The sequence below is a fragment of the Eleutherodactylus coqui genome, chromosome 5 (assembly GCF_035609145.1).
Source record: "Eleutherodactylus coqui strain aEleCoq1 chromosome 5, aEleCoq1.hap1, whole genome shotgun sequence".
In the NCBI taxonomy this organism is placed as follows: domain Eukaryota; kingdom Metazoa; phylum Chordata; class Amphibia; order Anura; family Eleutherodactylidae; genus Eleutherodactylus; species Eleutherodactylus coqui.
Genome location: NC_089841.1, coordinates 41068573 through 41085280, shown reverse-complemented (window position 1 = coordinate 41085280; position 16708 = coordinate 41068573). Strand labels below are relative to the sequence as shown.

General features: G+C 56.8%; 83 pseudogenes; all 83 read left to right on the top strand.

Moving 5' to 3' along the window:
* Nucleotides 1-58: 58 nt before the first annotated feature.
* Nucleotides 59-177, top strand: LOC136629689 (5S ribosomal RNA; annotated as a pseudogene).
* An 80-nt stretch (nt 178-257) lies between these two features.
* Nucleotides 258-376, top strand: LOC136630600 (5S ribosomal RNA; annotated as a pseudogene).
* Nucleotides 377-456: 80 nt separating this feature from the next.
* On the top strand, nt 457-575 carry LOC136629510 (5S ribosomal RNA; annotated as a pseudogene).
* Nucleotides 576-655: 80 nt separating this feature from the next.
* LOC136629688 (5S ribosomal RNA) lies at nt 656-774 on the top strand (annotated as a pseudogene).
* Nucleotides 775-1052: 278 nt separating this feature from the next.
* On the top strand, nt 1053-1171 carry LOC136629499 (5S ribosomal RNA; annotated as a pseudogene).
* Nucleotides 1172-1251: 80 nt separating this feature from the next.
* On the top strand, nt 1252-1370 carry LOC136630228 (5S ribosomal RNA; annotated as a pseudogene).
* Nucleotides 1371-1450: 80 nt separating this feature from the next.
* LOC136630239 (5S ribosomal RNA) lies at nt 1451-1569 on the top strand (annotated as a pseudogene).
* Nucleotides 1570-1649: 80 nt separating this feature from the next.
* Nucleotides 1650-1768, top strand: LOC136629687 (5S ribosomal RNA; annotated as a pseudogene).
* Nucleotides 1769-1848: 80 nt separating this feature from the next.
* On the top strand, nt 1849-1967 carry LOC136629814 (5S ribosomal RNA; annotated as a pseudogene).
* An 80-nt stretch (nt 1968-2047) lies between these two features.
* On the top strand, nt 2048-2166 carry LOC136629685 (5S ribosomal RNA; annotated as a pseudogene).
* Nucleotides 2167-2246: 80 nt separating this feature from the next.
* Nucleotides 2247-2365, top strand: LOC136629684 (5S ribosomal RNA; annotated as a pseudogene).
* Nucleotides 2366-2445: 80 nt separating this feature from the next.
* On the top strand, nt 2446-2564 carry LOC136629683 (5S ribosomal RNA; annotated as a pseudogene).
* An 80-nt stretch (nt 2565-2644) lies between these two features.
* On the top strand, nt 2645-2763 carry LOC136630132 (5S ribosomal RNA; annotated as a pseudogene).
* An 80-nt stretch (nt 2764-2843) lies between these two features.
* LOC136629682 (5S ribosomal RNA) lies at nt 2844-2962 on the top strand (annotated as a pseudogene).
* Nucleotides 2963-3042: 80 nt separating this feature from the next.
* On the top strand, nt 3043-3161 carry LOC136630167 (5S ribosomal RNA; annotated as a pseudogene).
* An 80-nt stretch (nt 3162-3241) lies between these two features.
* On the top strand, nt 3242-3360 carry LOC136629488 (5S ribosomal RNA; annotated as a pseudogene).
* Nucleotides 3361-3440: 80 nt separating this feature from the next.
* On the top strand, nt 3441-3559 carry LOC136629681 (5S ribosomal RNA; annotated as a pseudogene).
* An 80-nt stretch (nt 3560-3639) lies between these two features.
* Nucleotides 3640-3758, top strand: LOC136629680 (5S ribosomal RNA; annotated as a pseudogene).
* Nucleotides 3759-3838: 80 nt separating this feature from the next.
* Nucleotides 3839-3957, top strand: LOC136629679 (5S ribosomal RNA; annotated as a pseudogene).
* Nucleotides 3958-4037: 80 nt separating this feature from the next.
* Nucleotides 4038-4156, top strand: LOC136629477 (5S ribosomal RNA; annotated as a pseudogene).
* Nucleotides 4157-4236: 80 nt separating this feature from the next.
* On the top strand, nt 4237-4355 carry LOC136629677 (5S ribosomal RNA; annotated as a pseudogene).
* Nucleotides 4356-4435: 80 nt separating this feature from the next.
* LOC136629466 (5S ribosomal RNA) lies at nt 4436-4554 on the top strand (annotated as a pseudogene).
* An 80-nt stretch (nt 4555-4634) lies between these two features.
* LOC136630131 (5S ribosomal RNA) lies at nt 4635-4753 on the top strand (annotated as a pseudogene).
* Nucleotides 4754-4833: 80 nt separating this feature from the next.
* On the top strand, nt 4834-4952 carry LOC136629676 (5S ribosomal RNA; annotated as a pseudogene).
* Nucleotides 4953-5032: 80 nt separating this feature from the next.
* LOC136629675 (5S ribosomal RNA) lies at nt 5033-5151 on the top strand (annotated as a pseudogene).
* Nucleotides 5152-5231: 80 nt separating this feature from the next.
* LOC136629455 (5S ribosomal RNA) lies at nt 5232-5350 on the top strand (annotated as a pseudogene).
* An 80-nt stretch (nt 5351-5430) lies between these two features.
* On the top strand, nt 5431-5549 carry LOC136629673 (5S ribosomal RNA; annotated as a pseudogene).
* An 80-nt stretch (nt 5550-5629) lies between these two features.
* Nucleotides 5630-5748, top strand: LOC136630553 (5S ribosomal RNA; annotated as a pseudogene).
* Nucleotides 5749-5828: 80 nt separating this feature from the next.
* Nucleotides 5829-5947, top strand: LOC136629672 (5S ribosomal RNA; annotated as a pseudogene).
* An 80-nt stretch (nt 5948-6027) lies between these two features.
* On the top strand, nt 6028-6146 carry LOC136630081 (5S ribosomal RNA; annotated as a pseudogene).
* An 80-nt stretch (nt 6147-6226) lies between these two features.
* Nucleotides 6227-6345, top strand: LOC136629671 (5S ribosomal RNA; annotated as a pseudogene).
* An 80-nt stretch (nt 6346-6425) lies between these two features.
* Nucleotides 6426-6544, top strand: LOC136630917 (5S ribosomal RNA; annotated as a pseudogene).
* An 80-nt stretch (nt 6545-6624) lies between these two features.
* On the top strand, nt 6625-6743 carry LOC136630098 (5S ribosomal RNA; annotated as a pseudogene).
* Nucleotides 6744-6823: 80 nt separating this feature from the next.
* Nucleotides 6824-6942, top strand: LOC136629670 (5S ribosomal RNA; annotated as a pseudogene).
* Nucleotides 6943-7022: 80 nt separating this feature from the next.
* On the top strand, nt 7023-7141 carry LOC136629669 (5S ribosomal RNA; annotated as a pseudogene).
* Nucleotides 7142-7221: 80 nt separating this feature from the next.
* On the top strand, nt 7222-7340 carry LOC136629668 (5S ribosomal RNA; annotated as a pseudogene).
* Nucleotides 7341-7420: 80 nt separating this feature from the next.
* LOC136629772 (5S ribosomal RNA) lies at nt 7421-7539 on the top strand (annotated as a pseudogene).
* Nucleotides 7540-7619: 80 nt separating this feature from the next.
* LOC136629803 (5S ribosomal RNA) lies at nt 7620-7738 on the top strand (annotated as a pseudogene).
* Nucleotides 7739-7818: 80 nt separating this feature from the next.
* LOC136629667 (5S ribosomal RNA) lies at nt 7819-7937 on the top strand (annotated as a pseudogene).
* An 80-nt stretch (nt 7938-8017) lies between these two features.
* LOC136629657 (5S ribosomal RNA) lies at nt 8018-8136 on the top strand (annotated as a pseudogene).
* Nucleotides 8137-8216: 80 nt separating this feature from the next.
* Nucleotides 8217-8335, top strand: LOC136629666 (5S ribosomal RNA; annotated as a pseudogene).
* Nucleotides 8336-8415: 80 nt separating this feature from the next.
* On the top strand, nt 8416-8534 carry LOC136629442 (5S ribosomal RNA; annotated as a pseudogene).
* An 80-nt stretch (nt 8535-8614) lies between these two features.
* LOC136629665 (5S ribosomal RNA) lies at nt 8615-8733 on the top strand (annotated as a pseudogene).
* Nucleotides 8734-8813: 80 nt separating this feature from the next.
* On the top strand, nt 8814-8932 carry LOC136629664 (5S ribosomal RNA; annotated as a pseudogene).
* Nucleotides 8933-9012: 80 nt separating this feature from the next.
* On the top strand, nt 9013-9131 carry LOC136630916 (5S ribosomal RNA; annotated as a pseudogene).
* An 80-nt stretch (nt 9132-9211) lies between these two features.
* LOC136630024 (5S ribosomal RNA) lies at nt 9212-9330 on the top strand (annotated as a pseudogene).
* Nucleotides 9331-9410: 80 nt separating this feature from the next.
* On the top strand, nt 9411-9529 carry LOC136629662 (5S ribosomal RNA; annotated as a pseudogene).
* An 80-nt stretch (nt 9530-9609) lies between these two features.
* On the top strand, nt 9610-9728 carry LOC136629781 (5S ribosomal RNA; annotated as a pseudogene).
* Nucleotides 9729-9808: 80 nt separating this feature from the next.
* On the top strand, nt 9809-9927 carry LOC136630107 (5S ribosomal RNA; annotated as a pseudogene).
* Nucleotides 9928-10007: 80 nt separating this feature from the next.
* LOC136629661 (5S ribosomal RNA) lies at nt 10008-10126 on the top strand (annotated as a pseudogene).
* An 80-nt stretch (nt 10127-10206) lies between these two features.
* On the top strand, nt 10207-10325 carry LOC136629660 (5S ribosomal RNA; annotated as a pseudogene).
* An 80-nt stretch (nt 10326-10405) lies between these two features.
* Nucleotides 10406-10524, top strand: LOC136629431 (5S ribosomal RNA; annotated as a pseudogene).
* Nucleotides 10525-10604: 80 nt separating this feature from the next.
* LOC136630018 (5S ribosomal RNA) lies at nt 10605-10723 on the top strand (annotated as a pseudogene).
* An 80-nt stretch (nt 10724-10803) lies between these two features.
* On the top strand, nt 10804-10922 carry LOC136630141 (5S ribosomal RNA; annotated as a pseudogene).
* Nucleotides 10923-11002: 80 nt separating this feature from the next.
* Nucleotides 11003-11121, top strand: LOC136630087 (5S ribosomal RNA; annotated as a pseudogene).
* Nucleotides 11122-11201: 80 nt separating this feature from the next.
* LOC136630306 (5S ribosomal RNA) lies at nt 11202-11320 on the top strand (annotated as a pseudogene).
* An 80-nt stretch (nt 11321-11400) lies between these two features.
* Nucleotides 11401-11519, top strand: LOC136630263 (5S ribosomal RNA; annotated as a pseudogene).
* An 80-nt stretch (nt 11520-11599) lies between these two features.
* Nucleotides 11600-11718, top strand: LOC136630430 (5S ribosomal RNA; annotated as a pseudogene).
* Nucleotides 11719-11798: 80 nt separating this feature from the next.
* Nucleotides 11799-11917, top strand: LOC136629659 (5S ribosomal RNA; annotated as a pseudogene).
* An 80-nt stretch (nt 11918-11997) lies between these two features.
* LOC136629658 (5S ribosomal RNA) lies at nt 11998-12116 on the top strand (annotated as a pseudogene).
* Nucleotides 12117-12196: 80 nt separating this feature from the next.
* LOC136629656 (5S ribosomal RNA) lies at nt 12197-12315 on the top strand (annotated as a pseudogene).
* An 80-nt stretch (nt 12316-12395) lies between these two features.
* Nucleotides 12396-12514, top strand: LOC136629418 (5S ribosomal RNA; annotated as a pseudogene).
* Nucleotides 12515-12594: 80 nt separating this feature from the next.
* Nucleotides 12595-12713, top strand: LOC136630481 (5S ribosomal RNA; annotated as a pseudogene).
* Nucleotides 12714-12793: 80 nt separating this feature from the next.
* Nucleotides 12794-12912, top strand: LOC136630074 (5S ribosomal RNA; annotated as a pseudogene).
* Nucleotides 12913-12992: 80 nt separating this feature from the next.
* On the top strand, nt 12993-13111 carry LOC136629407 (5S ribosomal RNA; annotated as a pseudogene).
* An 80-nt stretch (nt 13112-13191) lies between these two features.
* On the top strand, nt 13192-13310 carry LOC136630142 (5S ribosomal RNA; annotated as a pseudogene).
* An 80-nt stretch (nt 13311-13390) lies between these two features.
* On the top strand, nt 13391-13509 carry LOC136629655 (5S ribosomal RNA; annotated as a pseudogene).
* Nucleotides 13510-13589: 80 nt separating this feature from the next.
* LOC136630915 (5S ribosomal RNA) lies at nt 13590-13708 on the top strand (annotated as a pseudogene).
* Nucleotides 13709-13788: 80 nt separating this feature from the next.
* Nucleotides 13789-13907, top strand: LOC136630063 (5S ribosomal RNA; annotated as a pseudogene).
* An 80-nt stretch (nt 13908-13987) lies between these two features.
* Nucleotides 13988-14106, top strand: LOC136629654 (5S ribosomal RNA; annotated as a pseudogene).
* Nucleotides 14107-14186: 80 nt separating this feature from the next.
* On the top strand, nt 14187-14305 carry LOC136629653 (5S ribosomal RNA; annotated as a pseudogene).
* Nucleotides 14306-14385: 80 nt separating this feature from the next.
* On the top strand, nt 14386-14504 carry LOC136629652 (5S ribosomal RNA; annotated as a pseudogene).
* Nucleotides 14505-14584: 80 nt separating this feature from the next.
* LOC136629395 (5S ribosomal RNA) lies at nt 14585-14703 on the top strand (annotated as a pseudogene).
* Nucleotides 14704-14783: 80 nt separating this feature from the next.
* LOC136630914 (5S ribosomal RNA) lies at nt 14784-14902 on the top strand (annotated as a pseudogene).
* An 80-nt stretch (nt 14903-14982) lies between these two features.
* Nucleotides 14983-15101, top strand: LOC136630052 (5S ribosomal RNA; annotated as a pseudogene).
* Nucleotides 15102-15181: 80 nt separating this feature from the next.
* LOC136629650 (5S ribosomal RNA) lies at nt 15182-15300 on the top strand (annotated as a pseudogene).
* An 80-nt stretch (nt 15301-15380) lies between these two features.
* On the top strand, nt 15381-15499 carry LOC136630041 (5S ribosomal RNA; annotated as a pseudogene).
* Nucleotides 15500-15579: 80 nt separating this feature from the next.
* Nucleotides 15580-15698, top strand: LOC136629649 (5S ribosomal RNA; annotated as a pseudogene).
* Nucleotides 15699-15778: 80 nt separating this feature from the next.
* Nucleotides 15779-15897, top strand: LOC136629648 (5S ribosomal RNA; annotated as a pseudogene).
* An 80-nt stretch (nt 15898-15977) lies between these two features.
* LOC136629647 (5S ribosomal RNA) lies at nt 15978-16096 on the top strand (annotated as a pseudogene).
* An 80-nt stretch (nt 16097-16176) lies between these two features.
* Nucleotides 16177-16295, top strand: LOC136630460 (5S ribosomal RNA; annotated as a pseudogene).
* An 80-nt stretch (nt 16296-16375) lies between these two features.
* LOC136630628 (5S ribosomal RNA) lies at nt 16376-16494 on the top strand (annotated as a pseudogene).
* Nucleotides 16495-16574: 80 nt separating this feature from the next.
* On the top strand, nt 16575-16693 carry LOC136629951 (5S ribosomal RNA; annotated as a pseudogene).
* Nucleotides 16694-16708: the final 15 nt, after the last annotated feature.

Here is a 16708-nt window from a genome sequence, read left to right as displayed (position 1 = left end):
TTTCCTTTTCGGAGGTGCGTTCGCACTGCAGAAAGCCCATAGGAAAGGAGGGGGAGCTGTCAACGGGCATTCTAAGCTGAATGTGCCTGCTCTCGTCAGATCGCGGCCGCCAGCCAGCTTGAGGCCTGGCAAGTACCAGTATGGGTGACCGGCTGGGAATCCCAGGTCCCGTTGACTTTTAAGGCCGTGAGTAGGTTTCTTTCCTTTTTGGAGGTGAGTTCGCACTGCAGAAAGCCCATAGGAAAGAAGGAGGAGCTGTCAACGGGCATTCTAAGCTGAATGTGCCTGCTCTCGTAAGATCGCGGCCGCCAGCCAGCTTGAGGCCTGGCAAGTACCAGTATGGGTGACCGGCTGGGAATCCTAGGTCCCGTTGACTTTTAAGGCCGTGAGTAGGTTTCTTTCCTTTTCGGAGGTGCGTTCGCACTGCAGAAAGCCCATAGGAAAGGAGGAGGAGCTGTCAACGGGCATTCTAAGCTGAATGTGCCCGCTCTCGTCAGATCGCGGCCGCCAGCCAGCTTGAGGCCTGGCAAGTACCAGTATGGGTGACCGGCTGGGAATCCCAGGTCCCGTTGACTTTTAAGGCCGTGAGTAGGTTTCTTTCCTTTTCGGAGGTGCGTTCGCACTGCAGAAAGCCCATAGGAAAGGAGGAGGAGCTGTCAACGGGCATTCTAAGCTGAATGTGCCTGCTCTCGTCAGATCGCGGCCGCCAGCCAGCTTGAGGCCTGGCAAGTACCAGTATGGGTGACCGGCTGGGAATCCCAGGTCCCGTTGACTTTTAAGGCCGTGAGTAGGCTTCTTTCCTTTTCGGAGGTGCGTTCGCACTGCAGAAAGCCCATAGGAAAGGAGGAGGAGCTGTCAACGGGCATTCTAAGCTGAATGTGCCTGCTCTCGTCAGATCCGGCCGCCAGCCAGCTTGAGGCCTGGCAAGTACCAGTATGGGTGACCGGCTGGGAATCCCAGGTCCCGTTGACTTTTAAGGCCGTGAGTAGGTTTCTTTCCTTTTCGGAGGTGCGTTCGCACTGCAGAAAGCCCATAGGAAAGGAGGAGGAGCTGTCAACGGGCATTCTAAGCTGAATGTGCCCGCTCTCGTCAGATCGCGGCCGCCAGCCAGCTTGAGGCCTGGCAAGTACCAGTATGGGTGACCGGCTGGGAATCCCAGGTCCCGTTGACTTTTAAGGCCGTGAGTAGGTTTCTTTCCTTTTCGGAGGTGCGTTCGCACTGCAGAAAGCCCATAGGAAAGGAGGAGGAGCTGTCAACGGGCATTCTAAGCTGAATGTGCCTGCTCTCGTCAGATCGTGGCCGCCAGCCAGCTTGAGGCCTGGCAAGTACCAGTATGGGTGACCGGCTGGGAATCCCAGGTCCCGTTGACTTTTAAGGCCGTGAGTAGGTTTCTTTCCTTTTCGGAGGTGCGTTCGCACTGCAGAAAGCCCATAGGAAAGGAGGAGGAGCTGTCAACGGGCATTCTAAGCTGAAGGTGCCCGCTCTCGTCAGATCGCGGCCGCCAGCCAGCTTGAGGCCTGGCAAGTACCAGTATGGGTGACCGGCTGGGAATCCCAGGTCCCGTTGACTTTTAAGGCCGTGAGTAGGTTTCTTTCCGTTTCGGAGGTGCGTTCGCACTGCAGAAAGCCCATAGGAAAGGAGGAGGAGCTGTCAACGGGCATTCTAAGCTGAATGTGCCTGCTCTCGTCAGATCGCGGCCGCCAGCCAGCTTGAGGCCTGGCAAGTACCAGTATGGGTGACCGGCTGGGAATCCCAGGTCCCGTTGACTTTTAAGGCCGTGAGTAGGTTTCTTTCCTTTTCGGAGGTGCGTTCGCACTGCAGAAAGCCCATAGGAAAGGAGGAGGAGCTGTCAACGGGCATTCTAAGCTGAATGTGCCCGCTCTCGTCAGATCGCGGCCGCCAGCCAGCTTGAGGCCTGGCAAGTACCAGTATGGGTGACCGGCTGGGAATCCTAGGTCCCGTTGACATTTAAGGCCGTGAGTAGGTTTCTTTCCTTTTCGGAGGTGCGTTCGCACTGCAGAAAGCCCATAGGAAAGGAAGAGGAGCTGTCAACGGGCATTCTAAGCTGAATGTGCCTGCTCTCGTCAGATCGCGGCCGCCAGCCAGCTTGAGGCCTGGCAAGTACCAGTATGGGTGACCGGCTGGGAATCCCAGGTCCCGTTGACTTTTAAGGCCGTGAGTAGGTTTCTTTCCTTTTCGGAGGTGCGTTCGCACTGCAGAAAGCCCATAGGAAAGGAGGAGGAGCTGTCAACGGGCATTCTAAGCTGAATGTGCCTGCTCTCGTCAGATCGCGGCCGCCAGCCAGCTTGAGGCCTGGCAAGTACCAGTATGGGTGACCGGCTGGGAATCCCAGGTCCCGTTGACTTTTAAGGCCGTGAGTAGGCTTCTTTCCTTTTCGGAGGTGCGTTCGCACTGCAGAAAGCCCATAGGAAAGGAGGAGGAGCTGTCAACGGGCATTCTAAGCTGAATGTGCCTGCTCTCGTCAGATCGCGGCCGCCAGCCAGCTTGAGGCCTGGCAAGTACCAGTATGGGTGACCGGCTGGGAATCCCAGGTCCCGTTGACTTTTAAGGCCGTGAGTAGGTTTCTTTCCTTTTCGGAGGTGCGTTCGCACTGCAGAAAGCCCATAGGAAAGGAGGAGGAGCTGTCAACGGGCATTCTAAGCTGAATGTGCCTGCTCTCGTCAGATCGCGGCCGCCAGCCAGCTTGAGGCCTGGCAAGTAGCAGTATGGGTGACCGGCTGGGAATCCCAGGTCCCGTTGACTTTTAAGGCCGTGAGTAGGTTTCTTTCCTTTTCGGAGGTGCGCTCACACTGCAGAAAGCCCATAGGAAAGGAGGAGGAGCTGTCAACGGGCATTCTAAGCTGAATGTGCCTGCTCTCGTCAGATCGCGGCCGCCAGCCAGCTTGAGGCCTGGCAAGTACCAGTATGGGTGACCGGCTGGGAATCCCAGGTCCCGTTGACTTTTAAGGCCGTGAGTAGGTTTCTTTCCTTTTCGGAGGTGAGTTCGCACTGCAGAAAGTCCATAGGAAAGGAGGAGGAGCTGTCAACGGGCATTCTAAGCTGAATGTGCCTGCTCTCGTCAGATCGCGGCCGCCAGCCAGCTTGAGGCCTGGCTAGTACCAGTATGGGTGACCGGCTGGGAATCCCAGGTCCCGTTGACTTTTAAGGCCGTGAGTAGGTTTCTTTCCTTTTCGGAGGTGCGTTCGCACTGCAGAAAGCCCATAGGAAAGGAGGAGGAGCTGTCAACGGGCATTCTAAGCTGAATGTGCCCGCTCTCGTCAGATCGCGGCCGCCAGCCAGCTTGAGGCCTGGCAAGTACCAGTATGGGTGACCGGCTGGGAATCCCAGGTCCCGTTGACTTTTAAGGCCGTGAGTAGGTTTCTTTCCTTTTCGGAGGTGCGTTCGCACTGCAGAAAGCCCATAGGAAAGGAGGAGGAGCTGTCAACGGGCATTCTAAGCTGAATGTGCCTGCTCTCGTCAGATCGCGGCCGCCAGCCAGCTTGAGGCCTGGCAAGTACCAGTATGGGTGACCGGCTGGGAATCCCAGGTCCCGTTGACTTTTAAGGCCGTGAGTAGGTTTCTTTCCTTTTCGGAGGTGCGTTCGCACTGCAGAAAGCCCATAGGAAAGGAGGAGGAGCTGTCAACGGGCATTCTAAGCTGAATGTGCCTGCTCTCGTCAGATCGCGGCCGCCAGCCAGCTTGAGGCCTGGCAAGTACCAGTATGGGTGACCGGCTGGGAATCCCAGGTCCCGTTGACTTTTAAGGCCGTGAGTAGGTTTCTTTCCGTTTCGGAGGTGCGTTCGCACTGCAGAAAGCCCATAGGAAAGGAGGAGGAGCTGTCAACGGGCATTCTAAGCTGAATGTGCCTGCTCTCGTCAGATCGCGGCCGCCAGCCAGCTTGAGGCCTGGCAAGTACCAGTATGGGTGACCGGCTGGGAATCCCAGGTCCCGTTGACTTTTAAGGCCGTGAGTAGGTTTCTTTCCTTTTCGGAGGTGCGTTCGCACTGCAGAAAGCCCATAGGAAAGGAGGAGGAGCTGTCAACGGGCATTCTAAGCTGAATGTGCCCGCTCTCGTCAGATCGCGGCCGCCAGCCAGCTTGAGGCCTGGCAAGTACCAGTATGGGTGACCGGCTGGGAATCCCAGGTCCCGTTGACTTTTAAGGCCGTGAGTAGGTTTCTTTCCTTTTCGGAGGTGCGTTCGCACTGCAGAAAGCCCATAGGAAAGGAGGAGGAGCTGTCAACGGGCATTCTAAGCTGAATGTGCCTGCTCTCGTCAGATCGCGGCCGCCAGCCAGCTTGAGGCCTGGCAAGTACCAGTATGGGTGACCGGCTGGGAATCCCAGGTCCCGTTGACTTTTAAGGCCGTGAGTAGGTTTCTTTCCTTTTCGGAGGTGCGTTCGCACTGCAGAAAGCCCATAGGAAAGGAGGAGGCGCTGTCAACGGGCATTCTAAGCTGAATGTGCCCGCTCTCGTCAGATCGCGGCCGCCAGCCAGCTTGAGGCCTGGCAAGTACCAGTATGGGTGACCGGCTGGGAATCCCAGGTCCCGTTGACTTTTAAGGCCGTGAGTAGGTTTCTTTCCTTTTCGGAGGTGCGTTCGCACTGCAGAAAGCCCATAGGAAAGGAGGAGGAGCTGTCAACGGGCATTCTAAGCTGAATGTGCCTGCTCTCGTCAGATCGCGGCCGCCAGCCAGCTTGAGGCCTGGCAAGTAGCAGTATGGGTGACCGGCTGGGAATCCCAGGTCCCGTTGACTTTTAAGGCCGTGAGTAGGTTTCTTTCCTTTTCGGAGGTGCGTTCGCACTGCAGAAAGCCCATAGGAAAGGAGGAGGAGCTGTCAACGGGCATTCTAAGCTGAATGTGCCTGCTCTCGTCAGATCGCGGCCGCCAGCCAGCTTGAGGCCTGGCAAGTACCAGTATGGGTGACCGGCTGGGAATCCCAGGTCCCGTTGACTTTTAAGGCCGTGAGTAGGTTTCTTTCCTTTTCGGAGGTGAGTTCGCACTGCAGAAAGTCCATAGGAAAGGAGGAGGAGCTGTCAACGGGCATTCTAAGCTGAATGTGCCTGCTCTCGTCAGATCGCGGCCGCCAGCCAGCTTGAGGCCTGGCAAGTACCAGTATGGGTGACCGGCTGGGAATCCCAGGTCCCGTTGACTTTTAAGGCCGTGAGTAGGTTTCTTTCCTTTTCGGAGGTGCGTTCGCACTGCAGAAAGCCCATAGGAAAGGAGGAGGAGCTGTCAACGGGCATTCTAAGCTGAATGTGCCCGCTCTCGTCAGATCGCGGCCGCCAGCCAGCTTGAGGCCTGGCAAGTACCAGTATGGGTGACCGGCTGGGAATCCCAGGTCCCGTTGACTTTTAAGGCCGTGAGTAGGTTTCTTTCCTTTTCGGAGGTGCGTTCGCACTGCAGAAAGCCCATAGGAAAGGAGGAGGAGCTGTCAACGGGCATTCTAAGCTGAATGTGCCTGCTCTCGTCAGATCGCGGCCGCCAGCCAGCTTGAGGCCTGGCAAGTACCAGTATGGGTGACCGGCTGGGAATCCCAGGTCCCGTTGACTTTTAAGGCCGTGAGTAGGTTTCTTTCCTTTTCGGAGGTGCGTTCGCACTGCAGAAAGCCCATAGGAAAGGAGGAGGAGCTGTCAACAGGCATTCTAAGCTGAATGTGCCTGCTCTCGTCAGATCGCGGCCGCCAGCCAGCTTGAGGCCTGGCAAGTACCAGTATGGGTGACCGGCTGGGAATCCCAGGTCCCGTTGACTTTTAAGGCCGTGAGTAGGTTTCTTTCCGTTTCGGAGGTGCGTTCGCACTGCAGAAAGCCCATAGGAAAGGAGGAGGAGCTGTCAACGGGCATTCTAAGCTGAATGTGCCTGCTCTCGTCAGATCGCGGCCGCCAGCCAGCTTGAGGCCTGGCAAGTACCAGTATGGGTGACCGGCTGGGAATCCCAGGTCCCGTTGACTTTTAAGGCCGTGAGTAGGTTTCTTTCCTTTTCGGAGGTGCGTTCGCACTGCAGAAAGCCCATAGGAAAGGAGGAGGAGCTGTCAACGGGCATTCTAAGCTGAATGTGCCCGCTCTCGTCAGATCGCGGCCGCCAGCCAGCTTGAGGCCTGGCAAGTACCAGTATGGGTGACCGGCTGGGAATCCCAGTTCCCGTTGACTTTTAAGGCCGTGAGTAGGTTTCTTTCCTTTTCGGAGGTGCGTTCGCACTGCAGAAAGCCCATAGGAAAGGAGGAGGAGCTGTCAACGGGCATTCTAAGCTGAATGTGCCTGCTCTCGTCAGATCGCGGCCGCCAGCCAGCTTGAGGCCTGGCAAGTACCAGTATGGGTGACCGGCTGGGAATCCCAGGTCCCGTTGACTTTTAAGGCCGTGAGTAGGTTTCTTTCCTTTTCGGAGGTGCGTTCGCACTGCAGAAAGCCCATAGGAAAGGAGGAGGCGCTGTCAACGGGCATTCTAAGCTGAATGTGCCCGCTCTCGTCAGATCGCGGCCGCCAGCCAGCTTGAGGCTTGGCAAGTACCAGTATGGGTGACCGGCTGGGAATCCCAGGTCCCGTTGACTTTTAAGGCCTTGAGTAGGTTTCTTTCCTTTTCGGAGGTGCGTTCGCACTGCAGAAAGCCCATAGGAAAGGAGGAGGAGCTGTCAACGGGCATTCTAAGCTGTATGTGCCCGCTCTCGTCAGATCGCGGCCGCCAGCCAGCTTGAGGCCTGGCAAGTACCAGTATGGGTGACCGGCTGGGAATCCCAGGTCCCGTTGACTTTTAAGGCCGTGAGTAGGTTTCTTTCCTTTTCGGAGGTGCGTTCGCACTGCAGAAAGCCCATAGGAAAGGAGGAGGAGCTGTCAACGGGCATTCTAAGCTGAATGTGCCTGCTCTCGTCAGATCGCGGCCGCCAGCCAGCTTGAGGCCTGGCAAGTACCAGTATGGGTGACCGGCTGGGAATCCCAGGTCCCGTTGACTTTTAAGGCCGTGAGTAGGTTTCTTTCCTTTTCGGAGGTGAGTTCGCACTGCAGAAAGCCCATAGGAAAGGAGGAGGAGCTGTCAACGGGCATTCTAAGCTGAATGTGCCTGCTCTCGTCAGATCGCGGCCGCCAGCCAGCTTGAGGCCTGGCAAGTACCAGTATGGGTGACCGGCTGGGAATCCCAGGTCCCGTTGACTTTTAAGGCCGTGAGTAGGTTTCTTTCCTTTTCGGAGGTGAGTTCGCACTGCAGAAAGCCCATAGGAAAGGAGGAGGAGCTGTCAACGGGCATTCTAAGCTGAATGTGCCTGCTCTCGTCAGATCGCGGCCGCCAGCCAGCTTGAGGCCTGGCAAGTACCAGTATGGGTGACCGGCTGGGAATCCCAGGTCCCGTTGACTTTTAAGGCCGTGAGTAGGTTTCTTTCCTTTTCGGAGGTGCGTTCGCACTGCAGAAAGCCCATAGGAAAGGAGGAGGAGCTGTCAACGGGCATTCTAAGCTGAATGTGCCCGCTCTCGTCAGATCGCGGCCGCCAGCCAGCTTGAGGCCTGGCAAGTACCAGTATGGGTGACCAGCTGGGAATCCCAGGTCCCGTTGACTTTTAAGGCCGTGAGTAGGTTTCTTTCCTTTTCGGAGGTGCGTTCGCACTGCAGAAAGCCCATAGGAAAGGAGGAGGAGCTGTCAACGGGCATTCTAAGCTGAATGTGCCTGCTCTCGTCAGATCGCGGCCGCCAGCCAGCTTGAGGCCTGGCAAGTACCAGTATGGGTGACCGGCTGGGAATCCCAGGTCCTGTTGACTTTTAAGGCCGTGAGTAGGTTTCTTTCCTTTTCGGAGGTGCGTTCGCACTGCAGAAAGCCCATAGGAAAGGAGGAGGAGCTGTCAACGGGCATTCTAAGCTGAATGTGCCTGCTCTCGTCAGATCGCGGCCGCCAGCCAGCTTGAGGCCTGGCAAGTACCAGTATGGGTGACCGGCTGGGAATCCCAGGTCCCGTTGACTTTTAAGGCCGTGAGTAGGTTTCTTTCCTTTTCGGAGGTGCGTTCGCACTGCAGAAAGCCCATAGGAAAGGAGGAGGAGCTGTCAACGGGCATTCTAAGCTGAATGTGCCCGCTCTCGTCAGATCGCGGCCGCCAGCCAGCTTGAGGCCTGGCAAGTACCAGTATGGGTGACCAGCTGGGAATCCCAGGTCCCGTTGACTTTTAAGGCCGTGAGTAGGTTTCTTTCCTTTTCGGAGGTGCGTTCGCACTGCAGAAAGCCCATAGGAAAGGAGGAGGAGCTGTCAACGGGCATTCTAAGCTGAATGTGCCTGCTCTCGTCAGATCGCGGCCGCCAGCCAGCTTGAGGCCTGGCAAGTACCAGTATGGGTGACCGGCTGGGAATCCCAGGTCCCGTTGACTTTTAAGGCCGTGAGTAGGTTTCTTTCCTTTTCGGAGGTGCGTTCGCACTGCAGAAAGCCCATAGGAAAGGAGGAGGAGCTGTCAACGGGCATTCTAAGCTGAATGTGCCCGCTCTCGTCAGATCGCGGCCGCCAGCCAGCTTGAGGCCTGGCAAGTACCAGTATGGGTGACCGGCTGGGAATCCCAGGTCCCGTTGACTTTTAAGGCCGTGAGTAGGTTTCTTTCCTTTTCGGAGGTGCGTTCGCACTGCAGAAAGCCCATAGGAAAGGAGGAGGAGCTGTCAACGGGCATTCTAAGCTGAATGTGCCTGCTCTCGTCAGATCGCGGCCGCCAGCCAGCTTGAGGCCTGGCAAGTACCAGTATGGGTGACCGGCTGGGAATCCCAGGTCCCGTTGACTTTTAAGGCCGTGAGTAGGTTTCTTTCCTTTTCGGAGGTGCGTTCGCACTGCAGAAAGCCCATAGGAAAGGAGGAGGAGCTGTCAACGGGCATTCTAAGCTGAATGTGCCTGCTCTCGTCAGATCGCGGCCGCCAGCCAGCTTGAGGCCTGGCAAGTACCAGTATGGGTGACCGGCTGGGAATCCCAGGTCCCGTTGACTTTTAAGGCCGTGAGTAGGTTTCTTTCCTTTTCGGAGGTGCGTTCGCACTGCAGAAAGCCCATAGGAAAGGAGGAGGCGCTGTCAACGGGCATTCTAAGCTGAATGTGCCCGCTCTCGTCAGATCGCGGCCGCCAGCCAGCTTGAGGCTTGGCAAGTACCAGTATGGGTGACCGGCTGGGAATCCCAGGTCCCGTTGACTTTTAAGGCCTTGAGTAGGTCTCTTTCCTTTTCGGAGGTGCGTTCGCACTGCAGAAAGCCCATAGGAAAGGAGGAAGAGCTGTGAACGGGCATTCTAAGCTGTATGTGCCCGCTCTCGTCAGATCGCGGCCGCCAGCCAGCTTGAGGCCTGGCAAGTACCAGTATGGGTGACCGGCTGGGAATCCCAGGTCCCGTTGACTTTTAAGGCCGTGAGTAGGTTTCTTTCCTTTTCGGAGGTGCGTTCGCACTGCAGAAAGCCCATAGGAAAGGAGGAGGAGCTGTCAACGGGCATTCTAAGCTGAATGTGCCTGCTCTCGTCAGATCGCGGCCGCCAGCCAGCTTGAGGCCTGGCAAGTACCAGTATGGGTGACCGGCTGGGAATCCCAGGTCCCGTTGACTTTTAAGGCCTTGAGTAGGTTTCTTTCCTTTTCGGAGGTGCGTTCGCACTGCAGAAAGCCCATAGGAATGGAGGAGGAGCTGTCAACGGGCATTCTAAGCTGTATGTGCCCGCTCTCGTCAGATCGCGGCCGCCAGCCAGCTTGAGGCCTGGCAAGTACCAGTATGGGTGACCGGCTGGGAATCCCAGGTCCCGTTGTCTTTTAAGGCCGTGAGTAGGTTTCTTTCCTTTTCGGAGGTGCGTTCGCACTGCAGAAAGCCCATAGGAAAGGAGGAGGAGCTGTCAATGGGCATTCTAAGCTGAATGTGCCTGCTCTCGTCAGATCGCGGCCGCCAGCCAGCTTGAGGCCTGGCAAGTACCAGTATGGGTGACCGGCTGGGAGTCCCAGGTCCCGTTGACTTTTAAGGCCGTGAGTAGGTTTCTTTCCTTTTCGGAGGTGCGTTCGCACTGCAGAAAGCCCATAGGAAAGGTGGAGGAGCTGTCAACGGGCATTCTAAGCTGAATGTGCCTGCTCTCGTCAGATCGCGGCCGCCAGCCAGCTTGAGGCCTGGCAAGTACCAGTATGGGTGACCGGCTGGGAATCCCAGGTCCCGTTGACTTTTAAGGCCGTGAGTAGGTTTCTTTCCTTTTCGGAGGTGCGTTCGCACTGCAGAAAGCCCATAGGAAAGGAGGAGGAGCTGTCAACGGGCATTCTAAGCTGAATGTGCCTGCTCTCGTCAGATCGCGGCCGCCAGCCAGCTTGAGGCCTGGCAAGTACCAGTATGGGTGACCGGCTGGGAATCCCAGGTCCCGTTGACTTTTAAGGCCGTGAGTAGGTTTCTTTCCGTTTCGGAGGTGCGTTCGCACTGCAGAAAGCCCATAGGAAAGGAGGAGGAGCTGTCAACGGGCATTCTAAGCTGAATGTGCCCGCTCTCGTCAGATCGCGGCCGCCAGCCAGCTTGAGGCCTGGCAAGTACCAGTATGGGTGACCGGCTGGGAATCCCAGGTCCCGTTGACTTTTAAGGCCGTGAGTAGGTTTCTTTCCTTTTCGGAGGTGCGTTCGCACTGCAGAAAGCCCATAGGAAAGGAGGAGGAGCTGTCAACGGGCATTCTAAGCTGAATGTGCCCGCTCTCGTCAGATCGCGGCCGCCAGCCAGCTTGAGGCCTGGCAAGTACCAGTATGAGTGACCGGCTGGGAATCCCAGGTCCCGTTGACTTTTAAGGCCGTGAGTAGGTTTCTTTCCTTTTCGGAGGTGCGTTCGCACTGCAGAAAGCCCATAGGAAAGGAGGAGGCGCTGTCAACGGGCATTCTAAGCTGAATGTGCCCGCTCTCGTCAGATCGCGGCCGCCAGCCAACTTGAGGCTTGGCAAGTACCAGTATGGGTGACCGGCTGGGAATCCCAGGTCCCGTTGACTTTTAAGGCCTTGAGTAGGTCTCTTTCCTTTTCGGAGGTGCGTTCGCACTGCAGAAAGCCCATAGGAAAGGAGGAAGAGCTGTCAACGGGCATTCTAAGCTGTATGTGCCCGCTCTCGTCAGATCGCGGCCGCCAGCCAGCTTGAGGCCTGGCAAGTACCAGTATGGGTGACCGGCTGGGAATCCCAGGTCCCGTTGACTTTTAAGGCCGTGAGTAGGTTTCTTTCCTTTTCGGAGGTGCGTTCGCACTGCAGAAAGCCCATAGGAAAGGAGGAGGAGCTGTCAACGGGCATTCTAAGCTGAATGTGCCTGCTCTCGTCAGATCGCGGCCGCCAGCCAGCTTGAGGCCTGGCAAGTACCAGTATGGGTGACCGGCTGGGAATCCCAGGTCCCATTGACTTTTAAGGCCGTGAGTAGGTTTCTTTCCTTTTCGGAGGTGCGTTCGCACTGCAGAAAGCCCATAGGAAAGGAGGTTGAGCTGTCAACGGGCATTCTAAGCTGAATGTGCCTGCTCTCGTCAGATCGCGGCCGCCAGCCAGCCTGAGGCCTGGCAAGTACCAGTATGGGTGACCGGCTGGGAATCCCAGGTCCCGTTGACTTTTAAGGCCGTGAGTAGGTTTCTTTCCTTTTCGGAGGTGCGTTCGCACTGCAGAAAGCCCATAGGAAAGGAGGAGGCGCTGTCAACGGGCATTCTAAGCTGAATGTGCCTGCTCTCGTCAGATCGCGGCCGCCAGCCCGCTTGAGGCCTGGCAAGTACCAGTATGGGTGACCGGCTGGGAATCCCAGGTCCCGTTGACTTTTAAGGCCGTGAGTAGGTTTCTTTCCGTTTCGGAGGTGCGTTCGCACTGCAGAAAGCCCATAGGAAAGGAGGAGGAGCTGTCAACGGGCATTCTAAGCTGAATGTGCCTGCTCTCGTCAGATCGCGGCCGCCAGCCAGCTTGAGGCCTGGCAAGTACCAGTATGGGTGACCGGCTGGGAATCCCAGGTCCCGTTGACTTTTAAGGCCGTGAGTAGGTTTCTTTCCTTTTCGGAGGTGCGTTCGCACTGCAGAAAGCCCATAGGAAAGGAGGAGGAGCTGTCAACGGGCATTCTAAGCTGAATGTGCCTGCTCTCGTCAGATCGCGGCCGCCAGCCAGCTTGAGGCCTGGCAAGTACCAGTATGGGTGACCGGCTGGGAATCCCAGGTCCCGTTGACTTTTAAGGCCGTGAGTAGGTTTCTTTCCTTTTCGGAGGTGAGTTCGCACTGCAGAAAGCCCATAGGAAAGGAGGAGGAGCTGTCAACGGGCATTCTAAGCTGAATGTGCCTGCTCTCGTCAGATCGCGGCCGCCAGCCAGCTTGAGGCCTGGCAAGTACCAGTATGGGTGACCGGCTGGGAATCCCAGGTCCCGTTGACTTTTAAGGCCGTGAGTAGGTTTCTTTCCTTTTCGGAGGTGCGTTCGCACTGCAGAAAGCCCATAGGAAAGGAGGAGGAGCTGTCAACGGGCATTCTAAGCTGAATGTGCCCGCTCTCGTCAGATCGCGGCCGCCAGCCAGCTTGAGGCCTGGCAAGTACCAGTATGGGTGACCGGCTGGGAATCCCAGGTCCCGTTGACTTTTAAGGCCGTGAGTAGGTTTCTTTCCTTTTCGGAGGTGCGTTCGCACTGCAGAAAGCCCATAGGAAAGGAGGAGGAGCTGTCAACGGGCATTCTAAGCTGAATGTGCCTGCTCGCGTCAGATCGCGGCCGCCAGCCAGCTTGAGGCTTGGCAAGTACCAGTATGGGTGACCGGCTGGGAATCCCAGGTCCCGTTGACTTTTAAGGCCTTGAGTAGGTTTCTTTCCTTTTCGGAGGTGCGTTCGCACTGCAGAAAGCCCATAGGAATGGAGGAGGAGCTGTCAACGGGCATTCTAAGCTGTATGTGCCCGCTCTCGTCAGATCGCGGCCGCCAGCCAGCTTGAGGCCTGGCAAGTACCAGTATGGGTGACCGGCTGGGAATCCCAGGTCCCGTTGACTTTTAAGGCCGTGAGTAGGTTTCTTTCCTTTTCGGAGGTGCGTTCGCACTGCAGAAAGCCCATAGGAAAGGAGGAGGAGCTGTCAACGGGCATTCTAAGCTGAATGTGCCCGCTCTCGTCAGATCGCGGCCGCCAGCCAGCTTGAGGCCTGGCAAGTACCAGTATGGGTGACCGGCTGGGAATCCCAGGTCCCGTTGACTTTTAAGGCCGTGAGTAGGTTTCTTTCCTTTTCGGAGGTGCGTTCGCACTGCAGAAAGCCCATAGGAAAGGAGGTTGAGCTGTCAACGGGCATTCTAAGCTGAATGTGCCTGCTCTCGTCAGATCGCGGCCGCCAGCCAGCTTGAGGCCTGGCAAGTACCAGTATGGGTGACCGGCTGGGAATCCCAGGTCCCATTGACCTTTAAGGCCGTGAGTAGGTTTCTTTCCTTTTCGGAGGTGCGTTCGCACTGCAGAAAGCCCATAGGAAAGGAGGAGGAGCTGTCAACGGGCATTCTAAGCTGAATGTGCCTGCTCTCGTCAGATCGCGGCCGCCAGCCAGCTTGAGGCCTGGCAAGTACCAGTATGGGTGACCGGCTGGGAATCCCAGGTCCCGTTGACTTTTAAGGCCGTGAGTAGGTTTCTTTCCTTTTCGGAGGTGCGTTCGCACTGCAGAAAGCCCATAGGAAAGGAGGAGGCGCTGTCAACGGGCATTCTAAGCTGAATGTGCCCGCTCTCGTCAGATCGCGGCCGCCAGCCAGCTTGAGGCTTGGCAAGTACCAGTATGGGTGACCGGCTGGGAATCCCAGGTCCCGTTGACTTTTAAGGCCTTGAGTAGGTCTCTTTCCTTTTCGGAGGTGCGTTCGCACTGCAGAAAGCCCATAGGAAAGGAGGAAGAGCTGTCAACGGGCATTCTAAGCTGTATGTGCCCGCTCTCGTCAGATCGCGGCCGCCAGCCAGCTTGAGGCCTGGCAAGTACCAGTATGGGTGACCGGCTGGGAATCCCAGGTCCCGTTGACTTTTAAGGCCGTGAGTAGGTTTCTTTCCTTTTCGGAGGTGCGTTCGCACTGCAGAAAGCCCATAGGAAAGGAGGAGGAGCTGTCAACGGGCATTCTAAGCTGAATGTGCCTGCTCTCGTCAGATCGCGGCCGCCAGCCAGCTTGAGGCCTGGCAAGTACCAGTATGGGTGACCGGCTGGGAATCCCAGGTCCCGTTGACTTTTAAGGCCGTGAGTAGGTTTCTTTCCTTTTCGGAGGTGCGTTCGCACTGCAGAAAGCCCATAGGAAAGGAGGAGGAGCTGTCAACGGGCATTCTAAGCTGAATGTGCCTGCTCTCGTCAGATCGCGGCCGCCAGCCAGCTTGAGGCCTGGCAAGTACCAGTATGGGTGACCGGCTGGGAATCCCAGGTCCCGTTGACTTTTAAGGCCGTGAGTAGGTTTCTTTCCGTTTCGGAGGTGCGTTCGCACTGCAGAAAGCCCATAGGAAAGGAGGAGGAGCTGTCAACGGGCATTCTAAGCTGAATGTGCCTGCTCTCGTCAGATCGCGGCCGCCAGCCAGCTTGAGGCCTGGCAAGTACCAGTATGGGTGACCGGCTGGGAATCCCAGGTCCCGTTGACTTTTAAGGCCGTGAGTAGGTTTCTTTCCTTTTCGGAGGTGCGTTTGCACTGCAGAAAGCCCATAGGAAAGGAGGAAGAGCTGTCAACGGGCATTCTAAGCTGAATGTGCCCGCTCTCGTCAGATCGCGGCCGCCAGCCAGCTTGAGGCCTGGCAAGTACCAGTATGGGTGACCGGCTGGGAATCCCAGGTCCCGTTGACTTTTAAGGCCGTGAGTAGGTTTCTTTCCTTTTCGGAGGTGCGTTCGCACTGCAGAAAGCCCATAGGAAAGGAGGAGTCGCTGTCAACGGGCATTCTAAGCTGAATGTGCCCGCTCTCGTCAGATCGCGGCCGCCAGCCAGCTTGAGGCTTGGCAAGTACCAGTATGGGTGACCGGCTGGGAATCCCAGGTCCCGTTGACTTTTAAGGCCTTGAGTAGGTCTCTTTCCTTTTCGGAGGTGCGTTCGCACTGCAGAAAGCCCATAGGAAAGGAAGAAGAGCTGTCAACGGGCATTCTAAGCTGTATGTGCCCGCTCTCGTCAGATCGCGGCCGCCAGCCAGCTTGAGGCCTGGCAAGTACCAGTATGGGTGACCGGCTGGGAATCCCAGGTCCCGTTGACTTTTAAGGCTGTGAGTAGGTTTCTTTCCTTTTCGGAGGTGCGTTCGCACTGCAGAAAGCCCATAGGAAAGGAGGAGGAGCTGTCAACGGGCATTCTAAGCTGAATGTGCCTGCTCTCGTCAGATCGCGGCCGCCAGCCAGCTTGAGGCCTGGCAAGTACCAGTATGGGTGACCGGCTGGGAATCCCAGGTCCCGTTGACTTTTAAGGCCTTGAGTAGGTTTCTTTCCTTTTCGGAGGTGCGTTCGCACTGCAGAAAGCCCATAGGAATGGAGGAGGAGCTGTCAACGGGCATTCTAAGCTGTATGTGCCCGCTCTCGTCAGATCGCGGCCGCCAGCCAGCTTGAGGCCTGGCAAGTACCAGTATGGGTGACCGGCTGGGAATCCCAGGTCCCGTTGACTTTTAAGGCCGTGAGTAGGTTTCTTTCCTTTTCGGAGGTGCGTTCGCACTGCAGAAAGCCCATAGGAAAGGAGGAGGAGCTGTCAACGGGCATTCTAAGCTGAATGTGCCTGCTCTCGTCAGATCGCGGCCGCCAGCCAGCTTGAGGCCTGGCAAGTACCAGTATGGGTGACCGGCTGGGAATCCCAGGTCCCGTTGACTTTTAAGGCCGTGAGTAGGTTTCTTTCCTTTTCGGAGGTGCGTTCGCACTGCAGAAAGCCCATAGGAAAGGTGGAGGAGCTGTCAACGGGCATTCTAAGCTGAATGTGCCTGCTCTCGTCAGATCGCGGCCGCCAGCCAGCTTGAGGCCTGGCAAGTACCAGTATGGGTGACCGGCTGGGAATCCCAGGTCCCGTTGACTTTTAAGGCCGTGAGTAGGTTTCTTTCCTTTTCGGAGGTGCGTTCGCACTGCAGAAAGCCCATAGGAAAGGAGGAGGAGCTGTCAACGGGCATTCTAAGCTGAATGTGCCTGCTCTCGTCAGATCGCGGCCGCCAGCCAGCTTGAGGCCTGGCAAGTACCAGTATGGGTGACCGGCTGGGAATCCCAGGTCCCGTTGACTTTTAAGGCCGTGAGTAGGTTTCTTTCCGTTTCGGAGGTGCGTTCGCACTGCAGAAAGCCCATAGGAAAGGAGGAGGAGCTGTCAACGGGCATTCTAAGCTGAATGTGCCTGCTCTTGTCAGATCGCGGCCGCCAGCCAGCTTGAGGCCTGGCAAGTACCAGTATGGGTGACCGGCTGGGAATCCCAGGTCCCGTTGACTTTTAAGGCCGTGAGTAGGTTTCTTTCCTTTTCGGAGGTGCGTTCGCACTGCAGAAAGCCCATAGGAAAGGAGGAGGAGCTGTTAACGGGCATTCTAAGCTGAATGTGCCCGCTCTCGTCAGATCGCGGCCGCCAGCCAGCTTGAGGACTGGCAAGTACCAGTATGGGTGACCGGCTGGGAATCCCAGGTCCCGTTGACTTTTAAGGCCGTGAGTAGGTTTCTTTCCTTTTCGGAGGTGCGTTCGCACTGCAGAAAGCCCATAGGAAAGGAGGAGGAGCTGTCAACGGGCATTCTAAGCTGAATGTGCCTGCTCTCGTCAGATCGCGGCCGCCAGCCAGCTTGAGGCCTGGCAAGTACCAGTATGGGTGACCGGCTGGGAATCCCAGGTCCCGTTGATTTTTAAGGCCGTGAGT